Raw genomic sequence first — 11,492 nt, 5'->3', positions numbered from 1 at the left:
ATATTTTCCTAGGCTCTTGAAAACCTATGTATTTCGTTCCTTTTCAACCCTCATAACTATAATGTAATTTAAAACAGTAACCAAAGGCCTTATATTATAAGTGGCTCTGGAATTATGAGACTAAGAAGGGCCGATTGTACTCTTGAACGTCTAGTACAAGAATATCGTGGCACAGTAATACTGTGGACAAAATATCGAGGGACAAAATATCAAAGGGTAAATGCACAAAGGGACATATACATTTGCCATTCTTAACTCCAAATAAATAAAGATATATGTATATGTATTTTGGTACACATATGTTGAATTAGGTACAGAAAATCTTTACATACTTACCTTTTGATATTTTGTCTCTTGATTTTTTTATCAATGATATTAGTGTCCCACAATATTGTTATTCATGAGACACATAGGAAGGCCAAATTATGGAACACAGTGCAATTTATGCAGCATAATGTAGTACATTATTTGACAATACTATTTTGCTGTTTTATCAAATAATAATGCTGTTCTCGCAAAATGTTTTGCCTCTCTAGTGCCAGTATAACACATGGGTGATAAATTCAGGTGAGTACTTAACGTTTGCCACAGAGCAACACCATGTGTAATTTTTGATTCTTCTAAACTAGCAAAACATTTATTTGTAAAAAAACTGTAAACTATGTAGCATAGGGTGGATTGTTTGGCAAGAATAGTAAACCCATTATTGTATGGAAGAAGTGCCTGGAGACCCTCACGGGTGACAAGCAGCTCTCTACAAATCTACCCTACATTTACATTATATTCCAGTGACCCCCATCAATAAGTGATGGTTTGTTGTGTGATTCTTTTAGTCTGATAGTACTCACACTCTCACTCACATTGACAGGAAAAAAGCATCAAAATCTTACCTCACCCTACTTAGAAAGTATGAACTCGCACAACCTGAGAGTGCTTTTCATCATTTTGATCATGTCCTCAAGCTGGTAGATAGAGAGAATGGAAACAAGAAGGCTATTTAGACATGACAACATGTATAACAGTTGACTTATTTTTCTCAAAAAACGCAAATTGTGGGCATTGCCAGTAAATGTTTGACCCCAGGAATAGGAGCTTTTTTCTCCATTGATTCAAGCCAAGGCCAGCCAAATTCTTTGTCTAGTCTAGAAGTGGGGATAGAAAAAGCTAAATTTGCTCCTATTGTGAAAGGGAATTTTTAGCCCATAGATCCTTGCTCGCCCACAAATTGGATCAACCCCAGTGTATTTTATTTCGCAGAAGAGGTTAGTCTAATAGTCAGAAGGGTAATTGTTTTAAATAATCTCTTTTTCCTTCAGGAGATAAATTCCACCTCTGTACATTTACACTGTGCACTAAAACCAGCTTTGAAGTTAAGACATCAGCTCTAGCTCTCTAAGGGTACCAGTGGATGAGAGACGGATTGAGTTGCTACACCATTCACTCCTTGTTAATAACGTAAAGAATTCCTTGTGTTTCTGAGAATGGAGTATAGTTTCCATGGGAAGTTATTCGAGTGATATCATGTGGATGTACTTTGTTTGTGAAGATGGTATGGAAGAAACAGAATTCGAGAGAGAAGGCACATGAACATGATGGTATTGTATTTTAAAGAAAACTCACATGTTTCTCAGGTGAAAAGTTGGGGATGTGGAAGTCATCCCTGTATTCTGGTGGTGGTACTTCTTCAAGCAGATTGTCTGGATCCTGAAAATATAATAAAAAAGATCAGCAATACCAAGACCGTTGTAAACAAATGTAGACTGTCATGAGTCTTGAAGATGAAAGTCGTGAAAGGCTGCACACTTCAAGCAAATAAAAAACATATGTACAAGAAACAGCATACTATGTTCACTCCTATTTTGGCATTTCACATCCTTAGCACCTTGTACTCATCACCTAAAAGCAGAACATATGTGTGAGTGAAATATTGCTTTTATGAGTAATGGATCAAAGATACAGTAACAGTGAATAATAGTGATTTAAAAATTGGTTCTGTCGGAGAATGAACAATTTCTTAGTTACACAACATATATTCCTATAACTTTTTTTACTTAGTTATACTTGGAAATATTTGAATAAGAAAATCACACACCACACATTTTATATAGATATCAAAAAAAGAGAAAGGTTGTTATTCATCAATCCCTTTACAAAAATAAATTTTTAACATTTAAAAAATGGTTGTCCATACAATAGAATGTCGAAACAAAGTGCACAAGTGAATAAATTGTGATCAAGTGATTTAAGTGTATAATACAGTGAAACAATTTAAGGCTAAAATTAAAAGAAATACAGGTCCAACATTAGTTTCAATTTCCACAGACAGTACAATTATTTCTATTTTTCTGCTGGGATATAACAAGGACCAATTGGTGAATTAACGTCGACGTTTCGACCCTGGGGTACGGTGCTGTCTTATTAGCGACCAGTTCGGGTCTTCATCAGGACGGAAGAAAGGAAGGGACAACCTGAAAATTCGTTTTTTGGGGGGGTGGGGCGTCCTATTTCTGCCTCTACGCAGGTTATTCTTGTGTTCTAGCGTTGGTTCTCAAGGATTTGTCACCATCCGGTGGACAAATTGGATCTGGAAGCTGCAGATCGGTTAATATCTTTTTGGAGGTTAGATCACGTAATCTAGGATTGAAACTGAGTCAGACGCGAGTCGGCAGTAAGGATTGGCTCGCGGGATACAGACAGACGGCTGCTGTTACTGCTCTTCAAGTGATCGCGGCTGCGGCACTACAGACCCGAAACTTTCACCGGACGGTGGCGTTTCATACCAAAAGATCCAACGTCCTGAAAAACCTCCAAAAAGATATTAACCGATCTGCAGCTTCCAGATCCAATTTGTCCACCGGATGGTGACAAATCCTTGAGAACCAACGCTAGAACACAAGAATAACCTGCGTAGAGGCAGAAATAGGACGCCCCACCCCCCCAAAAAACGAATTTTCAGGTTGTCCCTTCCTTTCTTCCGTCCTGATGAAGACCCGAACTGGTCGCTAATAAGACAGCACCGTACCCCAGGGTCGAAACGTCGACGTTAATTCACCAATTGGTCCTTGTTATATCCCAGCAGAAAAATAGAAATAATTATACTGTCTGTGGAAATTGAAACTAATGTTGGACCTGTATTTCTTTTAATTTTAGCCTTAAATTGTTTCACTGTATTATACACTTAAATCACTTGATCACAATTTATTCACTTGTGCACTTTGTTTCGACATTCTATTGTATGGACAACCATTTTTTTAAATGTTAAAAAATAATTTTTGTAAAGGGATTGATGAATAACAACCTTTCTCTTTTTTTGATATCTATATAAAATGTGTGGTGTGTGATTTTCTTATTCAAATATTTCCAAGTATAACTAAGTAAAAAAAAGTTATAGGAATATATGTTGTGTAACTAAGAAATTGTTCATTCTCCGACAGAACCAATTTTTATTTAACATTGTCTACCCAGGTTCTGAGGGTTACTGGGTTACCCCATTACAAGTAATGAATAATAGTGATTTGGCAGTGTATACGTGTGCTGCTACCATAAGTGCTCACTCTGCTCTTTACCTAAGAAATCTTGTATGGCTCTTTCTAAACAATACAGTTTCTACCTTATCTGATAAATACCATCCTGGCTCCCAAAGGGCTCGCCTGCCATTGACAGATCACTCACCTCCACTACATTGTAAAGAAATCAAGAAAGAAATTACTGGGGGGCGTGGCCAAGCAGCCTAAAATGGTAGCCGCATTGTGAGCGAGCTACATGCCAGCTCCTAGAACCTTGCTGAATCCGAACCTTAGGTGACCTATTTTCAGTTGCAGGCACCAGTGCAGTGGCCCTATAATCACCCCCTTTGGCCCACCCGAACCTATCCAGGGAGCCCTGGATGGGAGAGCCAATTTCTGCAATCGACGGCCTGGGTGTGCATACGGCCTTCCTGTAGATGGGCCTGCCAGAGGCAAACACCACCTGGAGCTGTGAACCCACAGTGGCAAACCCTCTCTGCATCGACTCCTGGAGCGTGAGAGGGAGAGAAGACAGGCGCGTGGCTGAGGTGTGGCACATTGCTGCTTTCACTTCCAGGTGGTGTCCCGTAACAATGTAACAGGCACCTTAGAGAGGAGGAGATGGACTGGTCACCACACGTGGCTAGGACTGAAACTGCAGCCTGGTTGAGCCAACTATGGGGCAACCTTTTTTTGGATGCAAACATCCATGTGGTGCCCGCTACACTTGTGCTCTTTGGCCAACCTAAGCCCATGTAGGGAGTCGGGGATGAGAGAAACTTATTAGGCAAACAACGACCTGCCAGGAGATGGACATGCCGCCAACAGACACAACCTGGAGCTGCAATCTCACTGCAGCGACTTACCTCTAACTCTGCATTGACTCTTGACTCACAAGGGAGAGGATACAGCCACATGGGAGGGGAGTGGTAGGGACCACCTTTCATTTTAAGCACCCCCATCGGCTTGTGACAGCCCAGCTGATTTGGTGGCCCAGAGTAGAAAAGAGGGGGTGGGCAACATGAGAGAAATTAACCACAGAATACTTCAGAACCTGCATCATGGATTGTGAGCTATCCTCCTACTTCATTCTGGAAAGGGCGCACAGGGCACTGGCCCTAAGGCCACAGCCAGGGAGACCGCAGAGAGGCATTACCATCAGTATACTCTACCTTATGGACAGACTATATTCTGCGGCAGGCACAACAACGTCCATTGCACCAACTCTATGGTTACGCTCTCCCCCGATTACGCAGGTAAAGTGCAGCCCCTTCTTACATCTTTCTTAGAGGTTAAGTGAAAAGTTAGGGCTAAGGACATTCAATATATGCTGATGTACCCTGCCAAACTGAAAGTAATGTATCAGTGGAGAACCATTTTGTTTAAGAGTCCGGAAGAGCTCTGGGACTGAGCGGCGGAGAGGAAATAACTGCCCATATCAACTAAGGAGCCAATGACAATTTGGGAGGCCGAAGGGGGTCAACCATACCACTCTAGGAGGAAACTCAGCAGACTGATAGGAGGCCAACTGTGGTCACAACTGGAGGACAGACATAGGGCATCCTCCTCAGAGAGCTCTGGTGATCATGGGGGAGGGGACGCTACCAGTGGATGATGAGATGTTATTCAGTGGTATAGAGTTTGGTCCCTTTCCTTCCTTTCTTCCATGTAGAGCTACAATTTTATTCTCATTTGCTGACAAAGAAGAGACACATTGCATCTGTAAAGAGGGGCTGTCTTGGGGCAAATCACTCCCTGCTACACAAGACTATGGTGATTACTTTATTTTGATAGAGTACTATGTTGTCTTGTATGTTGTTCCTATTCAGGTTGCTTGTTTTTGGGGTGACAGATGCTTCCTCTTTAGAAGTGTTGATTAGAGGGTTGTTGGGGGAAAAGTTGGGTACTTTAGGGTTGAGTTAGGTCACAATACTACGTCTCATGCAAGACACATTGCACAGGCCCTATGTCATACAAGCTCTTTTTAGGCTCTATTTATTTACAGCACTATTAGAAAGTAGACATTGCACTTACTGCTTTTTGTGCGTGACAGCCCGTCTCTAATATACGTCTGGGGTGGGTGACAGCTACACTTTGTGTATTCAAGCAAGACCGCCACAACACATAAAGGATAGATGGATCTGAGTACCCATCTAAATATATCTGCATTCTGATGGCCTTGCTTGGGCGGGGTGGAAGGGAGGGTTTAACACGTCACTTGAATAGGCAGTGTCCTGTCCTCACAAAAAGGACAGATTATCCATGATGGACAGGACTGAGTTGAAAGGAGAACCTATGCACTTCAGAGGGCTGCTTTGAAGTCACACCCTCACATCAAAGGCACTTTTGGGTATAAGTACTGGGTCTTTAACCCCCACCCCGAAAATCAGACACTTCTAGATCTTGAATTGAATCTATCAGAAGGACTGTTGTGGTGCTCAAATGACTCATTTTTAGACTGCAAGCTTGAAAGGCCTGCTTCTATCTTGCAATGCCCTGCTGTCTGCTGCTCTCGGACTCTGCTGAAGGAGAGCTTGACTCTGCCTTACCGCCAAGAGATCCCCAGGTGCTTGTGGCTTGCCTCCTGTTGCTTGAGACTCAGGGATAACAAAGTCCTTACCCCTGCTCCTGTGCCTGAACTTACTGGAAGTGGTCCGGTTAGAGGCTACACGCAGGTATCGAACGGGTGCCAGGCGTTGCGGGCGGTGTGCCATTTTCCCCCCTCCCGAGACCTATGGGGCGTGGATCTTTTATTTTTCAAACTATACCGGTTCCTCTGATTATGAGGTAATTTTCCCACAACTTGTTGGTTTGTTCATTTTGCACCTTTTTTACACTGATTTTTAACTTTCACGTCCTCTGGTCAGGGTGGGCCTTAGCGTGCCCATACCGCCGAGGTACACTCCCCATGGTCGTGACGAATGCCCAGTAAATCACACATCAAGGGCAGAAACATGTTGACTCCACTTTAAGTGGAAATAGCCAAACAATTAACTTGGCAGTTTCCTAAACACATTGCTTTTAATATGTCAGATTGGTCACAGAATTAAGTTTTTATGTGAGACACAATCTGGACATTTTTAAACCCTTTTCACATTTACATAATCTTCACAACTAACCAGCTCCGCAGTAATCCTGGCGTTGTAGCACACCAGGAAGGCATTTGGCTTCTCCCGGTGGGCCCGATGATGAAGCATGTCACCAACCAGGGTGGTGAGTGAGGGCTTTCTATACAAATCTAATAAGACATGCATACTCATCTTCTCTCCTTTTGTGCTTCTGTACATTTATTGATTTACACTCTTTCGTTGTTTGAAGCTTACTGGAAGTGGCCCAGATACTTGCAACATGGAATTTGGCGCATCTCCTGTCTGTGTGTAATAGAACCGGCGATCAACAGTGTTACTGGAGTTTAATTGCCACATCACATTTGAACCAGCACTTTGCCTCTAGAGATCAATGCATCGGACAGCGCATCTCCGCCACTGCAGCTTGGTGAGATCGAGGCATCCCCTCGACTGTGTGGCAGAATCTGGTGAGGCACATCACTCAACACCTCTCAACTCAAGCACCCATCTTCCGAACTGACACATCGCCATCACTACGTGGAACAGATCAACCCATCTCACTGTTTGTGACCAGGAAAGGTACTTTGATCAATTGGTCCTGCATGGGTCCTGTAGCTGGCCTGCCCTTCCACGCGGTCAGCCTGAACGTTGACTTTGACCCGGTCCAGCACGATGTAAAGTAACTTTTTTAATGCTACTTGCTTCTAAGCGTTTTACTGCATGTATTCCTTTAACATTTAATATCTCAACTTCTATACATTGGATTTTTGTCATTTTGGTCATGTTTTGTTTATAATAGTGTTAGTATTTCTAAACCTGTATGGGGCATTCTTTCTGTTGCTGTGTGTTTGTGTGTTGCACAAACACTTTACACGTTGCCTCTTTATATAAGCCTCACTGCTCTGTGCCAAGCTACCAGAGGGTGAACACAGGTTATCTTTTAGTGTGGATCTAGCTTACCCTGACTAGGATTACCGCTTCTGCTTGGACAGGCTGCATTATTTTGCCAACCAGAAACCCAATTTCTAACACATGAGACTCATAGGAAAGCTGGGACAGGAATATGACCCCGTTGACACGCAAAATTAAGGGAAATAGGGTGAGATAGATCTCCCCTCGATCATGATGAAGTATAGAGCCAGTCAAGTCAAGAATAACTTTATTTCAGCTCAGAGAACCATGAAAAGATTTACAAATTAATATGATTAAAATACAATTCATACACAATTCATCATAAAAAAGTTAAAATCTCTGTACACATTTTACTCCTAAGGCTATCTGATCGCAATGGAGTCTCTTATGTAATTAGCTAATGCAAAACAGATTTCAGCCGTAGTCAAAGACGGTAAGAAGTTAAAACCATCAATACGAGCAAGAGTGAGTATTTCTTAGTAATGGGAGCAGAAATCTAGTTCTCTCTGATTTATACAATGTGCAAAATAATACAAAGTCCATAGTTCTTTAAAATGAGACATTATCACATGGGCAGAGCATAACCTTGTTTGACCACCCTCCTTGGCGAGGAAATGCCGGCAACAAAGTGCACAGTGCATAAACAGGGAGGGTGGAGCCTGACAGACCAGGGAGAGACTAGTTTAACCGATTAAACCAGACCTCAATCATCGATTATATTTTTATTGAGGCTAGGCACTGGGATAGGCTGCATGAATTTAGGGTTATTGAAAGGCTTGACAGTGACCACAATGCCTTAGTTTTGTCTCTAAAACCGGGGAATTTTGGTCTGAAAGCCTCAACTTCGGTTGAGTACTGTCTAACTGTGCCACTAATAATAACAAATTGTAGGCGTAGGGTTAAATGGCCTGATTTACAAGCGTCGATTACTAAACATGCTGAATTATACGAGACCATTATCCCGCTCATTGAAGAGATGGGGAAATCTGGCCATTTGGGCAGGGCAACTGAGATACATAACCAACTGGTTGCCATATTGAAAGATATCCTTTACCCTGTTAGAAGGGCAAACAATCCCCTGACTTTGACTTCCCAATGGTTTAACGCTTCCTGTCGGAAGGCCAAAAAGGCCTTGCTCATAGCACTAAAACTAATGATAGTGAGGCCATTAAGGTGCATCGCACTACATATAAAAAGGCAATCTGTGAGGCGAAAAGGGAATGGGAATCCACAATGTGGGAGGAGATGGGATCTGCACTTAGGTGCAAAGATTCCAAATTATTCTGGTCCATAGTTGCAACTGGACTCAGTGGGCATACTCAGGCGCTCGCTCCCAACATTGCTCCCACAATTTGGGAAAGTCACTTTGCTGCTCTATATGGTATACCTGACCTCGATGCCCTGCTTGTTAATACTCCTGAACCCCAGCAATTGCATGGTGTCGATGGGGCTGAGGAGTGTGGGCGGTTGATTGAAGCCCCTACGCTTCTCGCTCCAATCGAGCCCTTCACTTTGCTCGAGGTTGAGACGGCCATAGGTAAATTGCTCCCTAATAAGGCCCCAGGATTGGATAAACTTCCTGGGGATCTATTTAGGACACAACCTAAAATCTGGGCTCCTTATTTGGTCGTTTTATTTAATGGCATTTTGCAGGGAGATGATCTGCCCCCCACTTGGTTAGGAGCAGAAATTGTCCCTATATTAAAAAAGGGCTGCCCGTTAACCCCCTCTAATTATAGACCCATCAGTTTAATTGATACATCACAAAAGCTGATGGGGCGGGTCATCCTTGATAGGATTCTTGGATGGATCGAAGAGAATGGGATCCTTTCTATATTGCAGGCAGGCGTTAGGTCCGGCATATCTACCCTAGACCAGATATTTCGCCTGCAGGTTCTGCACTGGAAAACAGCAAATTTAGAGGGTGGCAGCCTCTACCTTGTGTTTGTGGACCTGCGGGCGGCATTTCATCTGGTTCCGCGTGATAAACTGTGGAAGGTGCTGGCAGACTTGGGACTTCCCCCATACCTATTAAATGTACTATCTAGGCTTCATGTAAGCAACTGTGCCCAGGTCAGGTGTGGTAAGCACGGCGAACTCACAGACCAATTTCCTGTCCAAAAAGGAGTTCGCCAAGGGTGCGTGTTGGCACCCACACTATTCAGCCTCTACATCAATGGCCTTGTGGAACATTTGAATGGTGTGGTTAATAACGATGCCCCCAAGTTGGCCACGGGTAGAGTGCCTGCTCTGATGTTCACAGATGACACTTTGTTGTTGTCTAGAACATCATCGGGCATTCAAAAAACACTGGATGGGTTTGTGGAGTTCTGTGAGCTTCAGGGACTGGAAATCAATTTGGGAAAAAACAAGTTTATGATTTTTAATCCCCCTAAGCGGGTACGCCCAAATCCGGTTTTACATGGCACTCCCCTTGAAAGGGTTAAAACATTCGTTTATCTGGGTGTTACCCTAACTGAGAATTTTGATTGGGACGTGCAGACTGCTAAGTCTGCACTTAAGTTATCCCAGCTTGCCGGAGGTATAAGCAAAGTTTTTAGGGAGTCAACCTTTAAGCAGGTGTCCCATGCTCTGGAAATATATTGCCGCCAGGCTAGAATGGCGGCAATCTATGGGGCTGAACTTTGGGGGCATAAGCAGATAATGAATCTTAAAACGGTAGAGAACTCTTTTGTGAGAAATCTAGTTGGGTTACCGCCTAGTACGCCCCTGATCCCTCTTAGATTGGACCTTGGCATGGTCCCAATAGAAGAGATCATCAGTGCAAGGCCAATTATGTACTGGAAGAGGTTGTGGTCAGTCCCTGAACTGGCCGCCTACAGAGCGGAGTTCTCTGAGATTTTGCCTATATATATGTATATATATATATATATATATATATATATATATATATATATATATATATATATATATATATACTTGAAGATGAAGGATCACAAGAAAACAACAGTCAGCCAGGGCAAAAATCTGGATCCCAAAGGATACAATGAGTCACATCTCAAGAACTCTCAGGACTGCATTGATTCCACATTCCAAATGGAATCTTCACTCATGATGCTTTTTGAAAATTCAGCTGTGTCATCTGTGCAGCCACTGAGCTTACCATCTTGAAACTACCTGAGGAAGGCGGAAGCTGAAACGTTGTAGTGGAAATATATTTTTGTTCTTTGGTGAATATATCTGTTTGAGTCACTTCTTTCTTGGATATATATATATATATATATATATATATATATATATATATATATATATATATATATATATATATATATATATATATATATATATATATATATATATATACATATATATATATACATATATATATATATGTGTATATATATATATATATATATATATATATTCTCGCTCTCTGTCCCACTTAGTAATCAGGGCACTCGCGGGTGGGTGCGGTATGCGGTAATGGGCCACCGCAATAACACAGCGCTCAACTCCAGAATCGTTATTTTCCAAAGAACCGCACTCGTGGAGTCAAAGTTTCTCGTGCTCACACCATCAAAATTTAATCACACAGATTAACAGACGCGTTTCAGCGTAAAGCCTTCGTCAGTGTCAATTACATTGCGAGGGTTAGCATGGGTATTGTAGCAAAACATTCATAGACATGGGTGACGGACTATGTGTTTTCTAGGTCGCGCCATCTTGAAGTGTGTTTAATACATTAATGCATTATAATACGCTGCGCGGTCTATATTACCTCAAGTATTCCTTGAATAACTCTAATATTGCCGTGTATCGGCCTAGCTCCCCATGATAATCGTGGGGAGATAAAAAAGGGGGGGGGGAAATTGTGAAGCCTCGCAATCCCCAATCTCAAGGTTCATACTTGTCCATCATGCCATGTATTGGCAATAATATAGTTGTGCACAGCAGCTCATTATCACCCGGTGCAAGATCACCCTCCACCCGTGCAAACTTATAAATTCAAAGTTCTTGATCAGCCAAAGTACGTCCAATGAATATA

The 11,492-nt window shown here is 42.3% G+C and overlaps 1 protein-coding gene across 1 annotated transcript in view; it reads right to left on the bottom strand.

The window, feature by feature from the left end:
- Window positions 1-1,620: 1,620 nt before the first annotated feature.
- Window positions 1,621-11,492, bottom strand: part of LOC144798119 (maestro heat-like repeat-containing protein family member 2A) — an 81,064-nt gene continuing 71,192 nt past the window's right edge. Inside the window, exon 11 of the mRNA XM_078668877.1 lies at window positions 1,621-1,704. The gene's annotated coding sequence lies outside the window, so the exon portion shown is untranslated. The remainder of the gene's footprint in view (window positions 1,705-11,492) is intronic.

This window comes from Lissotriton helveticus, chromosome 12 (assembly GCF_964261635.1).
Source record: "Lissotriton helveticus chromosome 12, aLisHel1.1, whole genome shotgun sequence".
In the NCBI taxonomy this organism is placed as follows: Eukaryota; Metazoa; Chordata; class Amphibia; order Caudata; family Salamandridae; genus Lissotriton; species Lissotriton helveticus.
Note: the sequence above shows the minus strand (reverse complement) of the source record. Positions and strands in the feature narration are given on the sequence as shown.